We start from the raw sequence: 12325 nt of genomic DNA, 5'->3' as shown, positions 1-12325 counted from the left end.
TCACAAGATCTGATGGTTTAAAAAATGGGAGTTTCCTTGTACAAGCTTTCTCTGCCTGCTGCCATCCATGTAAGACGTGACTTACTCTTCTTTGCCTTCCACCATAATGGTAAGGCCTCTCCAGCATGTGAAATTGTGAATTCATTAAATCTGTTTTTTGTTTCTGTAAATTGCACACTCTCAAGTATGTCTTTATCAGCAACATGAAAACAGATTAATATATATGGTTTCACTTATGCCTACTTTCTCTACTTAATATTTGCCTAAAATTCCAAGTGTTTTCCAGAGTACCTCCATTCCCAAACACTTTAGTGGCAGACAAGTCATTTATAAAAAAATTTACTGCGTTTCATCACCCTCTCTAGCTATCTATCACAAAATATATCTAAATTGGTATCAGCCTGAAACTAGGGTATCTGAGGGAGTCCCATCCACAGTGTTTTGGGGAACTATACAGGGAAGAGCCAGAGATGGAGTTTTTACTAAATGTGGAAGCACACATTAGCTTATACCAGCAAGGCTGCAACTTCTAATTTCAGAAAGGTCACTGTCCCCTGTCTGTAGTCCTCCCTGGGAGTCTCCAGGGACACACAGCTAGACATGCAAATAGAGATCCAGAGCTTACTTTCCTTTACTGACTGGGATGCAGTATGCTTCCTGGACAGCTCCTCAAGCTCTTAACAAGGTATCAGTACTAAGATTTTTATGCTTATGGTAATTGTTTCCTTAAACAGTGTCTGGAGTTTGGATGTTATTACAGGTAAAGACTGAAGTGAAATTCTTTGAGTAAGGCTAAGCAGGAAGCTGGACATGATCTGTTGGCAAATAGTTAATGACCAGCTTCCAGACTATATCTTTTTCAGAGGGTAATAACCCAGGACACAGAGCTGAAGTGCCATCTCTTCTAGGGAGTCCTTTTCCTTGCTGGAAGCTCTAACCACTTCCTAGGATCTTTGTGGCTAAGGGAATGGGCATGAAGAATAACATCCCTTTCTTTTGTAGCTTGTGGGCTATGTCATATGATCAGATAAAGGAGGTAATTCATGTGAGTGTTTAGCATGGATGCCTAATACTCACTAAGTTTCAGGTCAAGTCTTTCACCTGAGTTCTCTTTTAAGGAGCTTTATTTATCTGTATTATGGACCTTTCATACGCTATTGTAATTGCCAGGTGGTGACTTCAGGCATAGAGAAGAAAAACAAGGTGTTTGGAGAAAGAATCAGAAGCAATGATCATTAAAAGAAGGCTGAAAGATAAAAACTTGACAGCAAGTGGCAGTTTGTGGAGGTTCCTAGGATGATAGAACTAGGAAAGATATTATTAGCACATTTCTCTGATTTTCAAACTAGGTCCTAGGCATCTCTAGCTTCTGTAGGTATTGTAGAGCTGTCTTTGGTTTGGTAATATTTGTGCAAATAATTGAAAGAAATTGGGAAATAATCCAAGTACAGAGCTTGGAACAGAGCATTTCAAACAGAGAGAATAGTTGACACAAGGGCCCCGAGGTGGAGTGTACTTGGCTTACAGAGAAACAGGAAGGAGGCCATTGTGACTATAACAGAGTGAACAATAGAGTAAAGGGAAAGGAAGTCAGAGAAGTATTCAGGATCAAATTTATCAGGACAATTGGAAAAATAATCTCAAGGTCTGTATCCCATTACAGAGAGTGATTTTGCCTAGAGTGAGAAGAGAGATGAAGATCTGAATTTTTTTCTAAACTCCCCAGGTGATTCTAATGAGCAGTTGAATTGGGACCCCTGTGGAAGGGTCTTGCAAGCCTTTGTAAAGTTTTATTCTGAGTGACAGAAGAAGCCACTGGAGGATTTTGAGCAGAGAAGTGAGAAGATGTAACTTGTTTTTAAAAAGATTCTTCTGGCTGCTGTGTGGAGATTAGACCCAAACAGTGGGTGAGAATGAAAGAGGCAAAAAGACAGGGAGCTGGTGTGCTAGTCCAGGAAGATTACCAGGAACCTGGGTAGGAGCTGATGACCGTGTCACTTGTTGAATGACTGTTAAAATAGTAGCATCTGGAATGCTGCTAAGAATGTGAGAAGAGCAATGTGACCTAAGATTTGAACTCACCCTTAAGTCTCTGATGAAATGTAATTTGGTCTACAATGAGGCTACTAAAAGAAAACGTTGGGGAAACTCTCTAGGACACTGGTCTGGGCAAAAATTTCTTGAGTAATACCCCATGAGCACAGACAACCAAAGCAAAAATGGACAAATTGGACACATTATGATAAAAAGTTCCTGCACAGCAAAAGAAATAATCAACAAAGTAAAGAGACAACTCTCAGAATGAGAAAAAATAATTGGCAAACTACCCACCTGAAAGGGATTAATAACCATAGTATATAAGGTGCTCAAACAAGACTGGGAAATAATCTAATAATCTGATTAAAAATGGGCACAAGATCTGAATACATATTCCTCAAAATAAGACATAAATATGGTAAATAGGCATATGAAGAGGTATTCATCATCACTGATCATCACAGAAATGCAACTCAAAACTATAATGAGATATCATCTCACCCCAGTGAAAATGACTGTTATCAAAAAAGAGGCAATAATGAGTGCTGGCAAGGATGGGGAGAAAAGGAAACCCTCATACCCTGTTGATGAGAATGTAAATTAATACAACCACTATAAAGAACAGTTTGGAGATTCCTCAAAAGACTGAAAATAGAGCTGTCATATGATTTAGCACTCCCACTGCTTGGTATATACCCAAAATAAAGGAAATTATTATAGCCAAGAGATATCTGCACTCCCATGTTTGTTGCAGCACTGTTCACATAAGCCAAGATTTGGAAGCAACTTAAGTGTCCATTAACAGATGAATGGATAAAGAAAATGTGGTACATGAACACAATGGAGTACTATTCAGCCATAAAAAAATGAGATCCAGTCATTTGCAACAACATGAATGAAACTGGTTCAGCGTGGTCACTGTGTTCAGTGAAACAAGCCAGAAAAAGAAAGACAAACATGTTCTCATTTATTTGTGGGATCTAAAAATCAAAACAATTGAACTCATGGAGATAAAGTGTAGAAAAATGGTTACCAGAGTCTCAGAAGAGTAGTGGGCTGGTAGGGAATAGGTAAGGATGACTAATGAGTACAAAAAATTTAAAAAGAACCAATAGGAGCTAGTATTTGATAGCACAACAGAGTGACTATAGTAAAAAATAATTTAATTGTACATTTTAAAATAATTAAAATAGTATAGTTGGGTTGTTTGTAACAAAGGAATAAATGCTTGAGGTAATGCATATCCCATTTACCTTAATATGATTATTACACATTGCATGCCTGTATGAAAATATCTCATGTAACCCATAAATATACACACCTACTATGTAACCACAAAAATTAGAAATTAAAAATTAAAAAGAAATAAATTTGCTTTGGTGAGTTTAAGGACAGAAGCTCAAGACATCTGGGGTTCCCATACAACTGGGCAGGTGAAAGTCTTTCTTATAGGCTTTCCCTGGTACATAGGACCTGAGGGTTCCACTCTCAGAAGTTTAAATTATCCCTGGCAATCAGGCTGCTTGCAAATCAGGTACCATGGACATGCTGCCTCAAGAACAGTAGGGATATGTCTTTATTCTATTCCCCTTTCTTAGAACACAGGCATTTGGTCAACTGCCTGCCAGGGGTGTGTGACTTTATCCCTGTGAAGAAATATCCGATCAGACGAGAGATGGGAAAACAACAGAGAAACACATGAAAGAAGGAGAGCCTGGTTTGACCATGCAGAAGTTTCCCACAGTCCTGTTCCTAGAGGATGAAGCAGGGCATGAGGCTTGGTTTACTTTGTGCTTTCTCTCCAATGCTGGACATTTGGTTTGGGGAGCAAAAAGGATGGAGTTAATTTCTGCTTACCATTTAAAAAAGGAAAAATAAAAAGAGAGAGAGAGAAAGACCCATTGCCACCAGGGTCTCTCTCAAGGCCAGCTTGGGCTTCAAATGTGAGGTTGATGAAGTTTATCATTGGTTCCAGTTCTGTGTTTTTGCCACCCTTAATGTGGCCTTATCAACACATCCTAAGCCCCAAATTCTCCACTGCCACCATTCTTATTGTAAAGAGCCAATCAAAATCAGGAAAGGAGTTGTTGATAGCCCTTCAATGGGCTCTTTCTGGGGAGTTGGAGTACATAACCATCCTCTTCTTCCTCACCTACTAGAACCTACTCAACTCCTTCACACAAGCCTTCCTGCCCTGATTATGATAATCAAGTGTACTATTTATGCAGTTGAGTAATTTGTTTTGTAACAAATAATAAATTATCACAAAGCCCTTTCCCATGGGAACCAACCTGTAGAAATGGCTGTCTCTCCATTTCTAAAATGCCTTCCTTAATGGGGACTTACAGCCATCTTTGGAAAGATAATTCTTAATATCTCACCTTTATCCTGTTAAAAACGCATGCTTTGAATGAAGAGACCCCCCCAAACAGGCTTTGTGTGAGCAACATGGCTGTTTATTCACCTGGGTGCAGGTGGGCTAAGGCCGCAAAGGGTCGTGTGATAGCGATTTTATAGGTTTGGGGTGGGCAGTGGAAAGTTACAGAGTAAGATCAGTTACAGTGGTGAGGGTTAGAGGCAAGGAGTATACATTACCATAAGTTTAGTTACAATGGCAGGTGGGGTCAGAATAGTTAAGATGGTAGAGTGGGGTGAGGAGTATTCACATTATTATAATACTAGTTAAGACGGCAGAGTGGAGTGAGCCATCTTAACTGGGAAGCTCCCCTGGGCTATCAGGGGTATGGGTGGTGGGGTGATTAGCTGAGGCAGGCAGGACTTCAGACTTTCTGGGTCTGAGTTTGCACATGGAGGCCTGATGTATCCTTTCTACCAAATTGTTTTTCTCAAACTCAAAAAACTTAATACTTGGAAGAAATCTTTGAGATTGTCTTGCTCTGCTTTCTTATTTTACAGTGAGTAGGGAAACTGAGGCCTAAATGTAAAAAATAATGTCCTCAAAGTCATATTAGAACTCAGTAGCAGAACCAAGTCTTGAACTCAATACTCCAGACTCCTAGACCAAGGTTCTTAACATGTAGAAATGTGCTTTTACAACTTGAAGCAAGCCAGCTTCCTACATAGCTGTATGGAGGAGCAATGCCTGGCCTGTCTGTACAGGTAAGTTCATCTGAGTAGGAAAGATGGGGACAGGAGTTTCATGGAGTGGCATTGTTATCCATGTGGTTAATGAGGGAGCCCCATATACTAGGCATCCATTTAAATAAGGGTCAGCCTGGGAGGAAGGGTACAGTTAGAAGTCTATCCTTCAGGTAATGAATCCATTACCCATTCCCCAGATGCCAATTCCACAGTCTTCTTTGCCCCAAAGACAGAGCATCAGTCAATCTAATCAAATGCATTTGGTTGTTAATTATATGTGGTGTATGAGTTTGGCTGAGGTATTGGGCCCAGCCCAAGGATCTCTAGCCACCATGGCTCCCCTTCTAGCAGCAAAGGGAAAAGTGGCATGCTTGCCTCCTCCTCCTCTTTCATCTCCAGATCAGTGGGCTCAGACTGACAAGAATTTCTCTCTACTTCTTCTGGGGGTGCTCCTTCTTGTCAGCCCTCCATTCTCATTCCCCTACACACTGCAGTGTGGCCCTTCTCTGCATCATGTTGACAGAGTACAGTATGCCTTTCGTACATGACCCTGCATAAAGTAAATGATGAATGAAGGTGGAAAAATTGCTTGGGCTTCTGTCAGGCAGAGCAGACAACAGTTTTGGAACACTGTAACGTTTATGGACAAGAGTCTGGCTATTGGACACAGTGTATAGGCTAGTACAGAACTGAAGCATAAGCTTTGCTGCACCTTATGAGGCAGGAAGGCCAGAAGAGGCCCTGTACATTTTTTATACTAACACTCCTCAGTCTACTTCCAAGAAAACCAGGATCTTAGAGTGTTTGGAGAAACTTTTGGTTGAATTACAGAAATTCTGTGGTAAAGGTTGTCAAAAGCAGTTTAAACTCAGTTGTGAAAAAGAATGGGCCAAGCTAAAAAGAAGTCAGACTGAGTAAAAATTATTAGTAAAATGGTGACCCATCCTGCAATGCTGGACTCTTCCTGTGACCAGCTATGTTTACATGAGATACTTTTTGAAAATCTTTATTGAGATACATATTTAATATTCCAAAAAAAACCCATCCTTTTAAAGTATACACTTTAGTGGGCTTTTAGTATATTCAGAGTTGTGCAACCATTACTAAAATATTTTCATCACCCCAAAAAGAAACTCTTTACCCATTAGCAGTCACTCTCCATTCCTCTCTCTACCCAGCACCTGGCAACCACTAATCAACTTTCTGTCTCTATGAATTTGCCTTTTCTTGATATTTTACGTAAATGTAATAATAGAATATATGGCCTTTTGTGTCTTGCTTCTTTCATGTACCATAATGTTTTCCAGGTTCATCCATGTTGTAGCATGTATCAGTACTTTATTCCTTTCTATGATGGAATATTATTCTATTGTATAGGTGTACCACATAGTGTTTATTTATCAGTGGCTGGACATTTGGTTTGTTTCTACCATTCCATTACTATGGATAATACTTCTGTGAATGTAGGAATGGAATTGCAGGTCATATGATAGCTATATGTTTAACATTGTGGGGAACTACCAGGCTGTATATAAGACATTTTTAAGTATGGGATATTTGGAGTTCATACTGTGGGTTGATTTAGCATCTACCAGGAATCTACTCTACATATATAGAGATAAAAATATATCTTTAAATAGGGTACAAACAAGTAAGGTGGAAAGGAAGGGGTGATTCATTCTCACTGATGGCATCAGGGAAGGCATCATGGAAGAAGTGGCATTTGTCTTAAGCTTTGAAGGATGACTAAGGTTTCCTTGGCAGTTAAAGAGAGTAGGATGGGATTGGAGAGGGTTTTCCAAGTAGTAAAACAATATTGCAAAAGCAATAAGTTTGGAAAGGATATGGCAATGTGAACTAAAACATAGTAAAGGAAGTCAAGGTTAGATCATAGACGGATCCCAATGCCATGCTAAGGATTTGATACTTTATTTACTCATGAAGCAATAGGAAACCATTGTATATTTTTGCTGAGACAAGTGACATGTTGAGGTGTGCATTTTAGGAAATCAATATTGGTGCAGGTTTTGTTTCTTTGGGATTATTACTTTACATTGGATAACAAAATGAAAGTAGAGAAGGTTAGTGATGTGAGAACATACTCTGTGACATACACTGAATAAGGTGATTGAAATAGCTGTGGCCAGAGAAGACATATAGAAATACACACCACTGAGGCAGATCCAAGATGGCTGAATAGGAACAGCTCTGGAGTGCAATTCCCAGTGAGAACAACACAGAAGGTGAGTGATAACTGCATTTCCAAATGAGTTATTACTGCCCACAGACCAGGAGATTCCCGGGCTGAAAAGCACAAGTTTCCAGCATGGCTGTTTCAGCCTGCACAGTGGGTCTCTGTACAAAAACTCAAACAAATCTGGGCGGCCGTTTCAACTGGTGCCTGGAATGCCTGGGAGACAGAGCTGCCCATTTAACTCAGAAAAAAGGGGGCTGAAACAGGGAGCCAGGTGATCTGGCTTGGTGGGTCCCACCCCCACAAAGACCAGGAATCTGAAACACCCTGGACTGAGAGTTTCACAACAAGAGCAGCTGGACCCAGGACAGTCCAGCTTTGTGGGGGGAAGGACGTCTGCCATTACAGAGGCAGTCCACCACTACTCAGGCATTCCACCATTACCGAGGCAGTCCACCATTACTGAGGCAGTCCATCATTACTGAGGCAATCCCCATTACTGAGACAGTCCACCATTACAGAGGCAGTTTGCCGTTACTGAGGCAGACTGCCATTACCAAGGCAGTTCTAACTATACCTTTATAAACAAAAGGGCAAGGAAGTTCACACAGCAGCTGGGCAGAGCCCACAGCAGCTAAGCAACGCCTCTGCTGGCAGAGTGTGACTAGGTTACCTCCTTGCTGGGCAGGGCATCTCTGAAAAAAGGCAGCATGTCAGGAATGTATAAATAAAGCCCCACATTGCCAGGACAGAGGACCTGGGAAAAAAGGCAGTTATGAGACCTGCTGCAGCAGATTTCAACGTACCTGCCCAGCAGCTCTGAATGGAATAACAGAGCTCACAGTTCAGCACTTGAGCTCCTATAAAGGACAGACTGTCTCCTCCAGCAGCACCCTGACCCCTGTATATCCAAAGAGACACCTCATAAAGGAGAGCTCAGGCTGATATCTGGAGGGTATCCTTTTGGGACAAAGACAACATAAGAAGAAACAGGAAACAACCCTTACTCTTCTGAAGCCACCACAGGTAATCCCCAGGCAAGCAGGGTCTGGAGTGGACCTCCAGCACTCCTACACCAGAGGGGCCTGTCTGTTAGAAAGAAATCTAAAAAACAGAAATAAATAACTTCATCATCAACAAAAAGGGCATCCACTCAGAGGCCCCATTCAAAAGTCACCAACTACAAAGACAACAGGTAGATATATCCACAAAAATGAGAAAATACCAGCCCAAAAAGGATGAAAACACCCAAAACCAGAACGCCTCTCTACCTCCAAGGGATCACAACTCTTCACCATCCAGAAAACAAAACTGGATGGAGAATGAGTCTGATGAATTGACAGAAACAGACTTCAGAAGGTGGGTAATAAACTTCTCTGAGCTATAAGAACATGTTCTAACCAAATGCAAAGAAATTAAGACTCTTGAAAAAAGGTTTGATGAAATGCTAATGATAATAAACAGCTTAGAGAAGAATATAAATGACTTGATGGAGCTGAAAAACACAACACGAGAACTTCATGAAGCATACACAAGTTTCAACAGCCAAATCGACCAAGCAGAAGAAAGGATATCAGAGACTGAAGATCTACTCAATGAAATGAAATGAGAAGGCAAGATTAGAGAAAAAAGAATGAAAATAAATGAACAAAGCCTCAAAGAAATATGGAATTATGTGAAAAGACCTAATCTACTTTTGATAGGTGTACCTGAATATGACGGAGAGAATGAATCCAAGCTGGAAAACACTCTTCAGGATATTATCCAGGAGAACTTCCCCAACCTAGCAAGGCAGGCCAACATTCCAGTCCAGGAAATACAGAGAATGTCACAAAGATATTCCTCAAGAAGAGTAACCCCAAGGCACATAATCATCAGATTCACCAGGGTTGAAATGAAGGAAAAAATGCTAAGGGAAGCCAGAGAGAAGGTCGGGTTACCCACAAAGGGATGCCCATCAGACTCGCAGCAGATCTCTCAGCAGAAACCCTACAAGCCAGAAGAGAGTAGGGGCCAAAATTCAATATCCTTAAAGAAAAGAACATTCAACCTAGATTTTCACATCCAGCCAAACTAAGCTTCATAAGCAAAGCAGAAGTACAATCCTTTAGGAACAAGCAATTGCTGAGAGATTTTGTCACCACCAGGCCTGCCTTAGAAGAGCTCCTGAAAGAGGCACTACACATAGAAAGGAACAACCAGTACCAGCCACTTCAAAAATGGACCAGATGGTAAAAAGCATTGACACAATGAAAAAACTGTGTCAACTAATGGGCAAAACAACAAGGTAAGATCAAAATGACAGGATCAAATTCACACATAGCAATATTAATCCTAAATATAAATGGGCTAAATGACCCAATCAAAACACACAAATTGGCAATTTGGATAAAAAGTCAAAAACCATCGATGTGCCGTATCCAGGAAACCCATCTCACATGCAAGGACACACATAGCCTCAAAATAAAGGGATGGAGGTAGATTTACCAAGAAAATGGAGATCAAAAAAAAGCAGGAGTTACAATCTTAGTCTTTGATAAAATAGACTTTAAACCAACAAAGATCAAAGAGACAAGGAAAGTCATTACATAATGGTAAAAGGATCAATGCAACAAGAAGAGCTAACAATCCTAAATATATACACACCCAATACATGGGCACCCAGATACATAAAGCAAGTACCAAACGATCTACAATGAGACTTAGACTCCCACACAATAATAGTAGGAGACTTTAACACTCCACTGTCAACATTAGACAGATCAACAAGACAGAAAGTTAACAAGGATATCCAGGACTTGAACTCAGATCTGGACCAAGCAAACCTAATAGACATTTACAGAACTCTGCACCCTAAATCCACAGAATATACATTCTTCTCAGCACCACATCATACCTACTCTAAAACTGACCACATAATTCGAGGTAAATCACTTGTCAGCAAATGCAAAAGAACGGAAATAATAACACATCACACCTACTCTAAAACTGACCACTTAATTCGAGGTAAATCACTCGTCAGCAAACGCAAAAGAATGGGAATCATAACAAACAGTCTCTCAGACCACAATGCAATCAAATTAGAATTTAGGATTAAGAAACTAACTCAGAATCTCACAACTTCATGGAAACAACAACTGGCTCTTGAATGTTGACTGGATAAACAATGAAATGAGGGCAGAAATAAAGATGTTCTTCAAAACCGATCAGAACGAAGACACAAAGTACCAGAATCTCTGGGACACATTTAAAGCAGTGTCTAGAGGAAAATTTATAGCAAAAAATGCCCACATGAGAAGCAAGGAAAGATCGAAAATCAACACCCTCTCATCAAAATTGAAAGAGCTACAGGAGCAAGATCAAAACAACTCAAAAGCTAGCAGAAGACAAGAAATAACTAAGATCAGAGCAGAACTGAAGGACATAGAGACACAAAAAATCCTTCAAGAAATCAATAAATCCAGGAGCTGGTATTTTGAAAAGATCAACAAAATACTTAGCCCACTAGCCAGATTTATAAAAAAGAAAAGAGAGAAGAATAAAATAGATGCAATAAAAAATGATAAAAGGGATATCACCACAGATTCCACAGAAATACAAACTACTATCAGAGATTACTACAAACAATTCTATGCACATAAACCAGTAAACCTGGAAGAAATGGATAAATTCCTGGCACCCGCCCAAGCCTAAATCAGGAAGAAGTCGAAACCCTGAATAGACCAATAACAAGGGCTGAAGTTGAGGCAGTAATTCATAGCCTATCAACCAAAAAAACCCCAGGCCCAGATGGGTTTACAGCTGAAGTCTACCAGACATACAAAGAGGAGCTGGTACCACTACTTCTGAAACTATTCCAAACAATCCAAAAAGAGGGAATCCTTCCCAAATCATTTTGTGAGACCAACATCATCCTGATACCAAAACCCAGCAGAGAATCAAAAAAAAAGAGAAAACTTCAGGCCAATATCCATGATGCACCTAGATGCAAATATCTTTAATAAAATACTGGCAAACCGAATTCAACAGCACATCAAAAAGCTTATCCATCATGATCAAGTATGCTTCATCCTGGGGATGCAAGGCTGGTTCAACATACGCAAGTCCATAAACGTAATCTACCACATAAACGGAACCAAAGACAAAATCCACATTATTATCTCAACAGATGCAGAGAAGGCCTTTAACAAAATTTAACAGCCGTTTATGTTAAAAACTCTCAATAAACTAGGTATCGATGGAATGTATCTCAAAACAATAAAAGCTATTTATGACAAACCCACAGCCAATATCATACTGAATGGGCAAAAACTGGAAATATTCCCTTTGAAATCTGGCAGTAGACAAGAATGGCGTCTCTCGCCACTCCTATTCAATATAGTATTGGAAGTTCTAGCCAGAGCAATCAGGCAAGAAAAAGAAATAAAGGGTATTCAGTTAGGAAAGGAGGAAGTGAAGTTGTCTCTATTTTCAGACAACATGATTGTATATTTAGAAGACCCTATCATCTCAGCCCCAAATCTCCTTAACCTGATAAACAACTTCAGCAAAGTCTCAGGATACAAAATTAATGTGCCAAACTCACAAACATTCCTATACACCAATAACAGACTTAAAGAGAACCAAATCGAGAATGAACTGCCTTCCACAATTGCTACAAAGAGAATAAAATACCCAGGAATACAACTAACAAAGGATGTAAAGGACCTCTTCAAGGAGACCTACAAACCACTGCTCAAGGAAATAAGAGGGGGCACAAACAGATGGAAAAACATTCCATGCTCATGGTTAGGAAGAATCAACATTGTGAAAATGGCCATCGTGCCCAAAGTAATTTATACATTCAAGGCTATCCCCATCAAGCTACCTATGACCCTCTTCACAGATTTGGAAAAAACCGCCCTAAACTTCATAAGGAACCAAAAGACAGCCCGCATAGCCAAGACAATTCTAAGCAAAAAAGAACAAAGCTGGAGGTGTCACTCTACCTGA

This window comes from Sapajus apella, unplaced genomic scaffold (genome assembly GCF_009761245.1).
Source record: "Sapajus apella isolate SASKATOON/1434 unplaced genomic scaffold, GSC_monkey_1.0 scaffold91, whole genome shotgun sequence".
Taxonomy (NCBI): domain Eukaryota; kingdom Metazoa; phylum Chordata; class Mammalia; order Primates; family Cebidae; genus Sapajus; species Sapajus apella.
This window is presented reverse-complemented; position numbering follows the sequence as displayed.